Source organism: Lissotriton vulgaris, chromosome 4_1 (genome assembly GCF_964263255.1).
Source record: "Lissotriton vulgaris chromosome 4_1, aLisVul1.2, whole genome shotgun sequence".
Lineage (NCBI taxonomy): Eukaryota > Metazoa > Chordata > Amphibia > Caudata > Salamandridae > Lissotriton > Lissotriton vulgaris.
Genome location: NC_141691.1, coordinates 59,748,121 through 59,760,135, shown reverse-complemented (window position 1 = coordinate 59,760,135; position 12,015 = coordinate 59,748,121). Strand labels below are relative to the sequence as shown.

Genomic DNA, 12,015 nt, shown 5'->3' with positions numbered 1-12,015 from the left:
CTAGGGGAGCAGCGATTGCGGTGCGATTGCGCTTTATTCAATTTAAGTACTTACATAGGGCGTACTTCACGAGGGAACGACTGTGGAAGGCGGGGCTGATCGCCTCCCCAGAGTGCCTGAGATGTGAAAATGCAATAGGCTCCTTTATTCATACGGTGTGGGAGTGTGTGAGACTGCAGGGATTCTGGACCGGAGTGTGGAATTGCCTGGAGGAGGTGCTGGGCTGGGAGCTTCCCCGCTCGCCGAAGTTGGGCCTCCTGCATGTCATGGAACAAGTGGGGGGGAATATATACAAACGCCATCTGCTTCTCTTAGGCCTTATAGTGGCCAAAAGAGATATAGCTCGGGCCTGGAAAGCTCCTAGAGCCCCGTTGCTGGAGGTGTGGAAACGGGGCATGGACTTTAACATGGGACTAGAACGCCCAGTATTTGAGGCCAGGGGGTGTCCCACAAAACATTTTAAGATCTGGAAGAAATGGGCGGACTACAGGGGCCTTCTGCTGGATCCCCCGGCGCCTCAGGCCACCGACGCGGATCGCGCCCTTACCGACTATGGGTGAATTGGTACACATGCAGCTATTGAGATTGCTAGGCTCCTTTTGATGGACACTGTAGACACCGTGCGGGGTGGAGGGAGGGCACCGGGTGGGATAGTGGAGGGTGGGATACTGGGGGAATGTTGACTGAATGTTTTTGGAAATGACACTTTTATAGGCACACTGCCTCTCTGATTCTTAGGGAGCGGTGTTTTATTTCTTGTATTCTGTCAACTGCCAAAATCTAATAAAACTTTGTTCTGAAAAAAAAAAAAAGACCAGAGGCGCTTAAGTCGTGTCCTTGCGTCGTGAATTAATGTTTCTCTAAAGGCAAAGACATGGATATATTTGTATCTTTAAAAGGTAAAGTGTCGTGTTTTAAAAACAGCTAAAGGCAATTCTGGTATTTTCAAAATGTGCTTACCACTGTGGCGCAGAGGGACTGCTTACTTCCCTGGTTCTAGGGGGTTTTCTTAAAAAAGTACCAGTGACGCTTTCGTCATGTCCCTGTGGCGCATGGGCGTATATCACTAGAGGGCGAGAAGATATATGCGAGAGTGGCTGTTAGTAATACAGTTTTCTATTTCTCTGCCTCGAGTCCGGTAAGAGTCGTTTTCGTATGCCTGCTTACCTGCTGTTCCATCAGGGACTGCCTGCTTCTCTGGTTACGAAAGGTATCCCAGAGATGCGGGGCACCTGTGTTTTAATGTTGTTGCTGGCACGTGATTCGTTCTTAAAAGGGCCAATCAAAGGGCAAGGTTCTAAGCTAAAGAACTTGCCTGTAATGGCTTGTAATGCCGAGATCCTATTGGTCGGGCTGTCGAGCCAATGTTTGGACGGCTACTAATGAAGGATATGCCGGCTAAAAGCTAAAGTGTTTACATGCCTCGGCTTATCATTCCCAGATTCTATTGGTCAAGCTGACTAGACTATGTTTGGAGGGCTGCTTGTAGAGGATACTATGTCGGCTTGTGATATTGTCTTTTTGCTGGCCGGGGATCGAAGTTCTACTTAAGATGTTATGTAGCAGGTTTCTCCTAAGACAAGGAAATCAAAAGAATTTTTAAATGGAAATATTGTAGTTAAAGAGTTGAAATTAATAGAAAGTCCCATTCGTTTAGTCCTACCTACGGCTATCCGATTAATTTTAATGAGTAAAATGCGAAGGATAAGCATCAATCTTAGTATTTTAATCTCAGTATTGTTATGGACCGGTGCCTATCTATTTATTATAAATGCGCAGGTATGATGTCTCAGATTCAATCCCAATTTCGATGTCTGTATGAAAGGCGGTTCATAGGGGCTCAAAAATATTACAGGGCGGGAGAAACCTACCATAAGGGAGAAAAGTGATAAAAATTATAAAAAATTCTTTTTGGTTTATAAACACCCTAGTAAGGTGGAAAATAAGGTTACAGGGATGAAGATTTATGTTCACTCTTTTGTTGAGATGTAATGCATTGGGTGTAGTGGCCATGGCCTCCCTATCCCATGGTTCCTAAGTCGGGGAACATATTTTGTAAAAGGGATTTTTGGGGTTTAGATGCATTTCGCCCAGTCTTCCCTCGTATTTAAGCCTTTGAGGATGGTGTTTAAGAAGCAAAAGTACCACTGTTCCCTGGTTTTTCTAAATTTGTCAAAATCACCTCCTCGTCTGGTGGTTCTAATCTTCTCCAAGATGAACCACCGTAAGTCATCACAAGAGTGATTATTTTGTCTAAAGTGATCTGTTAGGGGCACATTGCACTTGTTTGTGCGTATAGCTGATTTGTGCTCTAAAACTCTGGCTCTTAGTTCACAACTCGTCTCCCCTACATATCCTAAGTTGCAGGGGCAGAGCAGCAAATAAACTACGTTCTGACTTCTGCAGTTATTGAATGTTTTGGGGGTCAAAGTTTTTCCATTGAATTCAAGGCTGGTGCCTATAATGCAGTGGGGGCAGACTGAGCAGGTTCCCTCTTACATTACTCCAGTAACCATATGAAGGCACAAAAAGATAATGTGCCTTTCGTGAGTTTTTGAGACTTAGGCGAAACTGTTCTGACCTGGAGGATTTCTATAGACACCCAGACAATACAACAAGAAAACTCAAAGAAAGAGGTTACCCCCATAAACTGATTAAAAACTCTCTAAAGCGAGCAAGGTTTTATGATCGAGTCGAGATCGAGTATGATCGAGACAGTCTACTAGATCAAAATAAAACCCGTAACAAGAATGATTTAGATCGAATAGTATTCGTAACACAGTTCTCGCACCTGAGCAACCAGATTAAAAACATAGTAAACAGAAACTGGCGCATATTAAATTTCAACAATGAAATACAACTCAACAAACCCCTGTTCTCTTATCGAAGAAATAAAACCCTCCGTAACTGTTTGGTACACACCTACAAGCCACCTATGGAGACACAACTAACTCTGACAGGCACGAGGGCATCAGGCAACCACAAATGTGGAACCTGCTCAGTCTGCCCCCACTGCATTATAGGCACCAGCCTTGAATTCAATGGAAAAACTTTGACCCCCAAAACATTCAATAACTGCAGAAGTCAGAACGTAGTTTATTTGCTGCTCTGCCCCTGCAACTTAGGATATGTAGGGGAGACGAGTAGGGAACTAAGAGCCAGAGTTTTAGAGCACAAATCAGCTATACTCACAAACAAGTGCAATGCGCCCCTAACAGATCACTTTAGACAAAATAATCACTCTTGTGATGACTTACGGTGGTTCATCTTGGAGAAGATTAGAACCACCAGACGAGGAGGTGACATTGACAAATTTAGAAAAAACAGGGAACAGTGGTACTTTTGCTTCTTAAACACCATCCTCAAAGGCTTAAATACGAGGGAAGACTGGGCGAAATGCATCTAAACCCAAAAAATCCCTTTTACAAAATATGTTCCCCGTCTTAGGAACCATGGTATAGGGAGGCCATGGCCACTACACCCAATGCATTACATCTCAACAAAAGAGTGAACATAAATCTTCATCCCTGTAACCTTATATTCCACCTTACTAGGGTGTTTATAAACCAAAAAGAATTTTTTATAATTTTTATCACTTTTCTCCCTTATGGTAGGTTTCTCCCGCCCTGTAATATTTTTGAGCCCCTATGAACCGCCTTTCATACAGACATCGAAATTGGGATTGAATCTGAGACATCATACCTGCGCATTTATAATAAATAGATAGGCACCGGTCCATAACAATACTGAGATTAAAATACTAAGATTGATGCTTATCCTTCGCATTTTGCTCATTAAAATTAATCGGATAGCCGTAGGTAGGACTAAATGAATGGGACTTTCTATTAATTTCAACTCTTTAACTACAATATTTCCATTTAAAAATTCTTTTGATTTCCTTGTCTTAGCAGAAACCTGTTACATAACATCTTAAGTAGAACTTCGATCCCCGGCCAGCAAAAAGACAATATCACAAGCCGACATAGTATCCTCTACAAGCAGCCCTCCAAACATAGTCTAGTCAGCTTGACCAATAGAATCTCGAAATGATAAGCCGAGGCATGTAAACACTTTAGCTTTTAGCCGGCATATCCTTCATTAGTAGCCGTCCAAACATTGGCTCGACAGCCCGACTAATAGGATCTCGGCATTACAAGCTGTTACAGGCAAGTTCTTTAGCTTAGAACCTTGCCCTTTGATTGGCCCTTTTAAGAACGAATCACGTGCCAGCAACAACATTAAAACACAGGTGCCCCGCATCTCTGGGATACCTTTCGTAACCAGAGAAGCAGGCAGTCCCTGATGGAACAGCAGGTAAGCAGACATACGAAAACGACTCTTACCGGACTCGAGGCAGAGAAATAGAAAACTGTATTCCTAACAGCCACTCTCGCATATATCTTCTCGCCCTCTAGTGATATACGCCCATGCGCCACAGGGACATGACGAAAGCGCCTCTGGTACTTTTTTAAGAAAACCCCCTAGAACCAGGGAAGTAAGCAGTCCCTCTGCGCCACAGTGGTAAGCACATTTTGAAAATACCAGAATTGCCTTTAGCTGTTTTTAAAACACGACACTTTACCTTTTAAAGATTCAAATATATCCATGTCTTTGCCTTTAGTGAAACATTAAGTCACGACGCAAGGACACGACTTAAGCGCCTCTGGTCTTTTAATAAATAAAAGAAAACGCATCACAAGGCCTAAATACTAGACAACAGCTAAAGTCAACGCCTTCAAGTTCTAATATCAGGTATGCTGGGCTTTCCATTATAAAGTAGCACGTTTGCCCATAATAATTAAAACCCACATGTCCAGGACGATTCTCGATTTATATTTTTTCTTTATCATTTGAATTTTTAGGAGTCTATTGCATATGACTTTTTTAACCAAAGAGGGGAATACATAAAGCCCAAATCTTTACTCAAACACGCTCCGATGTGATTAATAACGAAAATCGGACCACATTCAAAAGAGAATCATAAGGTAACCTTGCATCAAGTTATAAGTTTGATACGATGTTAATCCAACAGGTACCTAAAACCATTGGAAGCAGGGGCTTTGATTTGTTGACCCTTCTTTTGCTTAAATATGAATAGCAACAGACAATAATGAGGGAGTAAGATTACATTGGGCTCCTTAATCTGGTATAACATGATTCGCTCCTCTCCCCTTTCTTTGTAACTCCCAAATCGGAACAGGAGTAATTGGGTACATAATACAACCATTACACCAGAGTTGAGTGTCCCCATAGACATCAAGGTAAACAAAAGCCCCAGTAAACAAGCAGATGAAGAGATGCTATGGAACAAAACTAATATGTATAAATGTGATACAAAAACCATGTGTTTAAGTTTAATAGCAATGCTTGTCCTCTGATGGCCATCCTGTTGAATACATAAATGTATAGCAAATAGACATGTTAAAGAACTCTTATACTACAGAGTAAAAGCAATTCTTGCTTTCTGACTGGCATCCTTTTGAATATATAATTGTATGATGAAAATGACATGTATAAGGAAGGTCCTTAACTTGGTCATCTGTTCGGGTACAACTACCTTTTAACTATAGGAGCCTAAAACACTATAGGTGTTCCTGTAGAAACGATTCAGAACATAATGCATTTGAATTAATCTATTGTGTCTCCACTCTCTAGGGAGATTATATTGACCTACTCACTACGACAGATACCAAATGTTGTCTTGACAAAGGTGGATAAAAACGTGGAAACCCACCGAAACGCGTCGACGCACCATCGCAGTATAATTCATGACTCATACACCTTTGTTGATATGCGATTCTGTGGTGTGCACAACATAGGTGTTGGAAATAGAGTTGGAATATACATTTAGTACTGTAAGAGTTTCATGTCTCACTGTGTTCTGTCTTTATGTTTCAATCTTGCTGGTCAATATTGAATGTTAAACAGTTTTATTGTTTTTTAAATTCTGCCATAGTGGTTCTTGTATGTCCACTTTTTAAACATTTGTATTTTCAATAAATTGTTAAGAATTCTTTTTACATAAGCGAATCTTTTTATTGTTCTTTTGACCTTTGTGCCTTGTTTATCTAGTTCTGTTCAAGGGAATTATTTCTTTGTACATTGGTTGGTTGACCCTATTTCCCTTGACCTTGTTTAAGGGGTACCTCTCATACTCTTCCATAAACTTAGGATATGGACAAGTGTAATGGTTTTTAATACACTTTTTCACTCATCCCACGGCCATCACTTAGATATAGAAGTGGATCCCTGTCTCCAGGTGTATGCCCGCCCTCTATCAAACCAAGTATTTAGAGCGCGAGGACAGCCGATGATGAAGCATGACACCGGGCGGTGTGCGAGGCCAGTCCGTAACTTTTTATGAGATGCCCCCATTGGCAACGCATCTCCCTTAACTCTGTAGATACCTTTAGGAACACAATCTAGGGGCAGTCTTCTTTTGTGGTCTCAAACAGTACCAAGTGGGCCATGTTTTTGAAGGCCACTCACATGTTAAGAAGCACTAAGCCTCTACAAATAACAAGCATTGAAAATATCACAATGGACAACTGTGAATTATTGAGGATAAGATGTCACCCCACTTCAACCATTACTTATTCCCTTCTCTTAATATATAGAGCACCATGCAGCAATGGCAACTTTAAAGATGTTGTACTTGATACAGTGACCAACTATCATCGGGACCACTCAAACTTATACACCCAACATACCCAACAAGAAGAATCTAACCACTACCACAGCTACCACAACCAACGTTGAAGTCTTCAACCTAAAGCAAATCATTTCTGGCCCAACTCTCGGCACAGGACACATGCTTGATGTCATACTTGCACACTTAGGACAAGCCACTGTTACAGAAAAATCTCCTGTAAGCTGCAGCCATCACAGCATCATCACCTTCAAGATGCACACACCTATCAATAACAAGAGTACCAACAACAAATGGAAGAAACAGACATCCAGAAACTCGCCTCTTCACACACAACACTGTGGTGTTCCTCAGGGGTCCACACTATCCCCTCTATTATTGAACATCTACCTACCCCCGCATCAAATTTCCTTAAATCATACAACTTCACCTGTTACAACTATGCAGAAGACCCCCAAATCATTTTACAAATGGATATCCGCGAAGACCTCTAGGGGCTTATTTACAAGCCCCTGGCGCCACCCGTATGTCACTTTTCCCATGTTAAAAATGACGCAAAAGTGGTGCTAGGGGCTTGTAAATGAGCCCCCTACAATTCAATAAGGTAATGGTCTGATTAACATGAAAGTCTGAAATTACTTTTGGTAGGAATTTTGGATGAGTCCTCATAACCACCTTACTGAAGTGAAAAATGGGGTATGATTCGTGAGAACATAATGCATGATTTTCGCTAACCATTTGTCCTGAAGTGATCGCTATGTGGAAAGCTGTTTTCTAAGAGAGATGTTGTAATGAGGATTTGTGAATGAGCTCAAGAGGGGCCTGCATGAGGCCGTAAAGGACTACATTGCGCTCCCAAGGAGCATTCTAAACAAAATTATAATTTTTTGCTAAACATTCTGAAAGGCAGAATGTACACATGGAAATGTGCTACAAAACGCAGGAGGCTATCATTCCTCGCGATGTGGAATAAAGGGATCCCCTGATTTAGATCCAAACAGATACACAACTTAAACTATTAAAACCAAACCATAATCAAAGGGAACCATCATGTGAAACCAGTTTTTTACATCGTATGGAACATGTGAATATTGTTAATGAAATATTTCAACCTGTGAATACTGTTGGTTTGATCCACCTGAGGCCCTGATGAAGCAACATTGGTAACTGAACATGTTGCGAAACACGTGCTGGCCAATATCAGAGACTCTTTCATAAAAGAATATATAGAAATCATCTGAGTTCAAATAAAGAATCAAAACTCAAGAAATGAGAAAAACTTGTCTCAAAATCAATATCGCTCGAAGAATTGAAGTGCTTTTGTCCATCTTACTCTGGAGAAACTAAGAGGGTGATCTGAAATCATAAGGGTCTACTCTGAGCACACTAAAGTAATCTTAATAGTCCTATACAGTTTGAGAAAGTCCAAAAACACTTGATCCAGGTTTTGAGTATTTATTCACGTATCCAATTTTCAAGGAGTAGCCAGCATATGCTTCCAAGACACAGCTTGAAGTCAAATCATAATCATAGCATATAAGCAGAAAAACAGCCAACACGTGTTTCGTCATGTGATGTAATTCACAATTGACTTCTTCAGGGCTGCAACCCCAAGAAACACACAATTACTCAACCATTTTGAAGAATAAAGAGGATTATTCTAAATTTAATCCAATATCCATGAACACTCAATATGCCCATATCCATCACCAAATTGTGACTAAAATTATAAAAAGGAAGAAAGATTTTTTACATATCACCGAATTTGTAACTAGGGGAGCGCAGAGAAAAGTGTCACTTCACTTAAAATCACCTTATAAAGTTTCCCAATTATAAGAGTTTCAATCACTAATCAATCAATTGTCATCTGAAAAGATTATTTTGCCCGCTCAATACGATATGTTGCACAAGGGGCAAAATCTTTAAAGTCTGAATCCTGTAAGTACAAAAAACATAATTCGGATTCATCCCAAATGTTTGCATAACTCACACCTACTCTAAAAATCAACATGTATCAGAAAATCACCGTATAACTTGCTAAATCCTTCTTTGCAAATTAATCCACTAAAGTCAAATGTACCATCCGTACATAGATTCTCTATAAATACATTCTTCCTCTTGATATAGGGAGAAAAGGAAAACTGGACTCTCAGAATCCCTCAAACGTCTGCCTCAGAGATCCCCAAGACAGGGCACGGAAGCCTGGCCACAAATAGCCTCAAAAATAGCAATCCTTCCCACTAAGGCTCAGAGACACTCATACTCTGGTCCCAAACCCCAGACCTCAAGACCCACTAGAACAGAAACAGCCATGTCTGATATTGAAGCAGCTGATTTAGCCTCTTCGTACAACCCACCCCCCGCTGACTCCCCTAAAGCAAAAATCCAAGTGATCACGGATCTCCGAAACAACCTTCCCTGCAACAAGCCCCCGAGACCACCAGCCCTCACTACCCTACCTAGGGCGCACATACAAAAGATTCCCAACAACAAGGAGCTTTTCACCAATTGCTTGCTCATCAACTGCATGTCGGCTTCGTTACATGCAACTGAACTAGCAGAGACCATCCTCTCACACAACATTGACATTGCGTTCATCACGGAGACCTGGCTCAATGAGCTAACCTCACCATGCTTAGACATGCTTGTACCCCCCGGTTTTTCCATCATTAACAAAGACAGAAAAGACCAAAGAGGGGGTGGGGTAGCTATCATCCATAAAGACAAAATGGGCATCACGGAAATAGATTCGTTCAAATACAACACATTTGAATGTCTCTCAACCAACATTAAGACCAAGGATAATGGAACTTTACTTTGCCATCTTCTCTATCACCCTCCAGGTAACACCTCCGCATTCGGGGAACACTTATCTGACCTGATAGCTTATGGTGCACTCGGAGATGCCAATCATCTAATCCTTTGCAACCTTAATCTGCGATGGAATGAGCCCAACAACCCGCTATTCCAATCGCTATCTAGTTTCCTAAGTGACAACAATTTAGTCCTGCACTGCACAGAGGAGACGCACTACAAAGGAGCCACCTTGGATGCCGTCATCGCTCAAAGAAACACAATCACAATCAATCACATACTTCCAGTCGACTGGTCAGATCACCACATGATCCTATTTTATATTAATCAACTAACGCTCCATCAAACCCCTATACAAGACCCTCCTAAATGATTGAGAAATTTCTCCCAGATTCCCGTGGGAATCCTTGAAGAACGGATAAGCTCACTTCTCCCTGACACCATCGACCACCTCTCCACAAACGATCTCACTGAATGTTACAACGCTAAGCTATTGTCCGTGCTCGACCAACTAGCTCCCCTAAAGCTGAAAAAGAGCCGAGCCATTCCATCTAGATCCTGGTTCAACTCTGACCTTAACTCTGAAAGGAGAGATCTAAGAGCCAAAGAAAGAAAGTGGAGAAATAACCCTTCCTCCATCCTCCGCGATCTACTAAAATGAGCCGCAGGAAGTACAACAATCACATAAAAAACAAGAAATCCAGCTTTTTCCATTCGGCACTGGACAGCGCCAAGAACAGACCCAAGGAGCTATACAGCATTATCAGACAATAAACCTCCAAACCTGTGTCCTCCTCTATACAGGCTTCCAAAGAACTATGGGGCATATTATCATGGGGGTTTATCTCCGCTTTTTTGGCTTTAAAAGCCAAGAAAGCGGAGATAAAATTATCTCCCTATTACCTAGCTGTCGCTAACACCAATTAGCGACAGCTAGTAGGAGATAGCGACCATCTTGGGCCCCACTTTGCATGTCAGAGAAATTTATCACTAATGACATGCAAAGTGGGCGTGCCAAGATGTTAGCGACTGGAAACAGTCGCTAACATCGCTATCTCCTATTACCAACTTTTGGAGATATTCGCAATAAGCACGAATATCTCCAAAAGCTAACATCTGCCCTGAGCAGTTCTTAGCCATGTTATCCAATGGTAGGTGGATAACATGGCTAAGAGCATTAGCTCGGTAATGCATGAATATCGCGGACTTTTCAGCGATATTCATGCATTGCGGCCGATTTTTTATCGCATTTGCGATAAACCTTGGTAATACCAAGGTTTATCTGTGCAAAAAATCGCCGCAGGTCGGCGATACATTTTTGTCTCTAACCAAGCAATAGCGATAATTATCGCTATTGCTTGGTAATATGCCCCCCATGTGATAACTTCGCCAACTTCTTCAATAATAAGATCACGAAAATTGAACTCCCTTTGGGCATCAACAACACGCACCTCTCAAAGTGCATCGTGGCTGAACCGAATGATCTTTCTCCTGGTTCCTCCTTCAATTCCTGGCTAAGTTTCCGCCCCATTCAGGAATCTGAGATAGTCAGGCTAATCGCCACCTCCAAACCCTCATCGCATATCCTAGATCCCATTCCTCCTCTACTGACGAAAAAACTGAAACACGCTTTAGCTCCACTCTGGAGCTCAATCATAAACAGCTCCCTGAAAAACGGAATCGTACCAGACTGTCTTAAAATGGGCCAAGTCACACCCCCACTGAAAAAACCCGGCCTAGATGTTATGGATTTGAACAACTTTAGACCTGTGTCAAACCTCCCCCTTCTTTCTAAAACTCTAGAAAGATGCGTACTACTTCAACTAACCCAACACCTGGACAACATCAACCTACTGGATCCCCACCAGTCTGGCTTCAGAAAAGGCTGTAGCACAGAAATCGTGATCTTCAACATCATTGACGATATCCACGGTTCACTAGACTCTGACAAGTGCTGCCTCCTCATTCTCCTCAACCTCGCGGAAGCGTTTGACACTGTAAATCATAAACTCCTCATAAGGGCCCTCCAAGAAAGAGCTGGTCTTGGAGAGATTATCCTCAAATGGTTCTCCTCCTTTCTAGACACTCGCACACAAAACATAAAAATAAAAAGCTTCACTTCCGATCTCCAACAAGTCAATAAAGGCGTCCCTCAAGGCTCGCTGCTTTCACCGCAGCTCTTCAATATCTACATGGAACCGCTCTCCAAATTACTTAGGAAAGCCAACATGCGCTTCCATATCTACGCTGATGATACCCAGATCTACCTGGAAACGACCTCTCTCAAAGACATTCAAAGACTCAATGATGTACTGAACCACCTTAAACTAAACCCCAAAAAGACCGAGATACTCCTCATCTCAGGAGGAGTATCTCCGTCTTTTCGGGGTTTAGTTTAAGGACCGTCAGAGCGCTATGCCACGCCGGAGCTCGGCAGCAGACACGGCCCTCGGCTTTGACCCGGCTTTCTCCCGGCTCTGTCCCGGCTTGTCCTGGCTCCCGGCTCTCATTCCCGGTCCTCAGCCCCATTTGGCGGACCTCCCGTAGGAGCA

At 42.3% G+C, this 12,015-nt stretch overlaps 1 protein-coding gene across 1 annotated transcript in view; it reads left to right on the top strand.

The window, feature by feature from the left end:
* The window catches only part of DLG3 (discs large MAGUK scaffold protein 3), a 2,000,883-nt gene that overhangs the window by 307,666 nt on the left and 1,681,202 nt on the right, over positions 1-12,015 (top strand). The window lies entirely within an intron of this gene.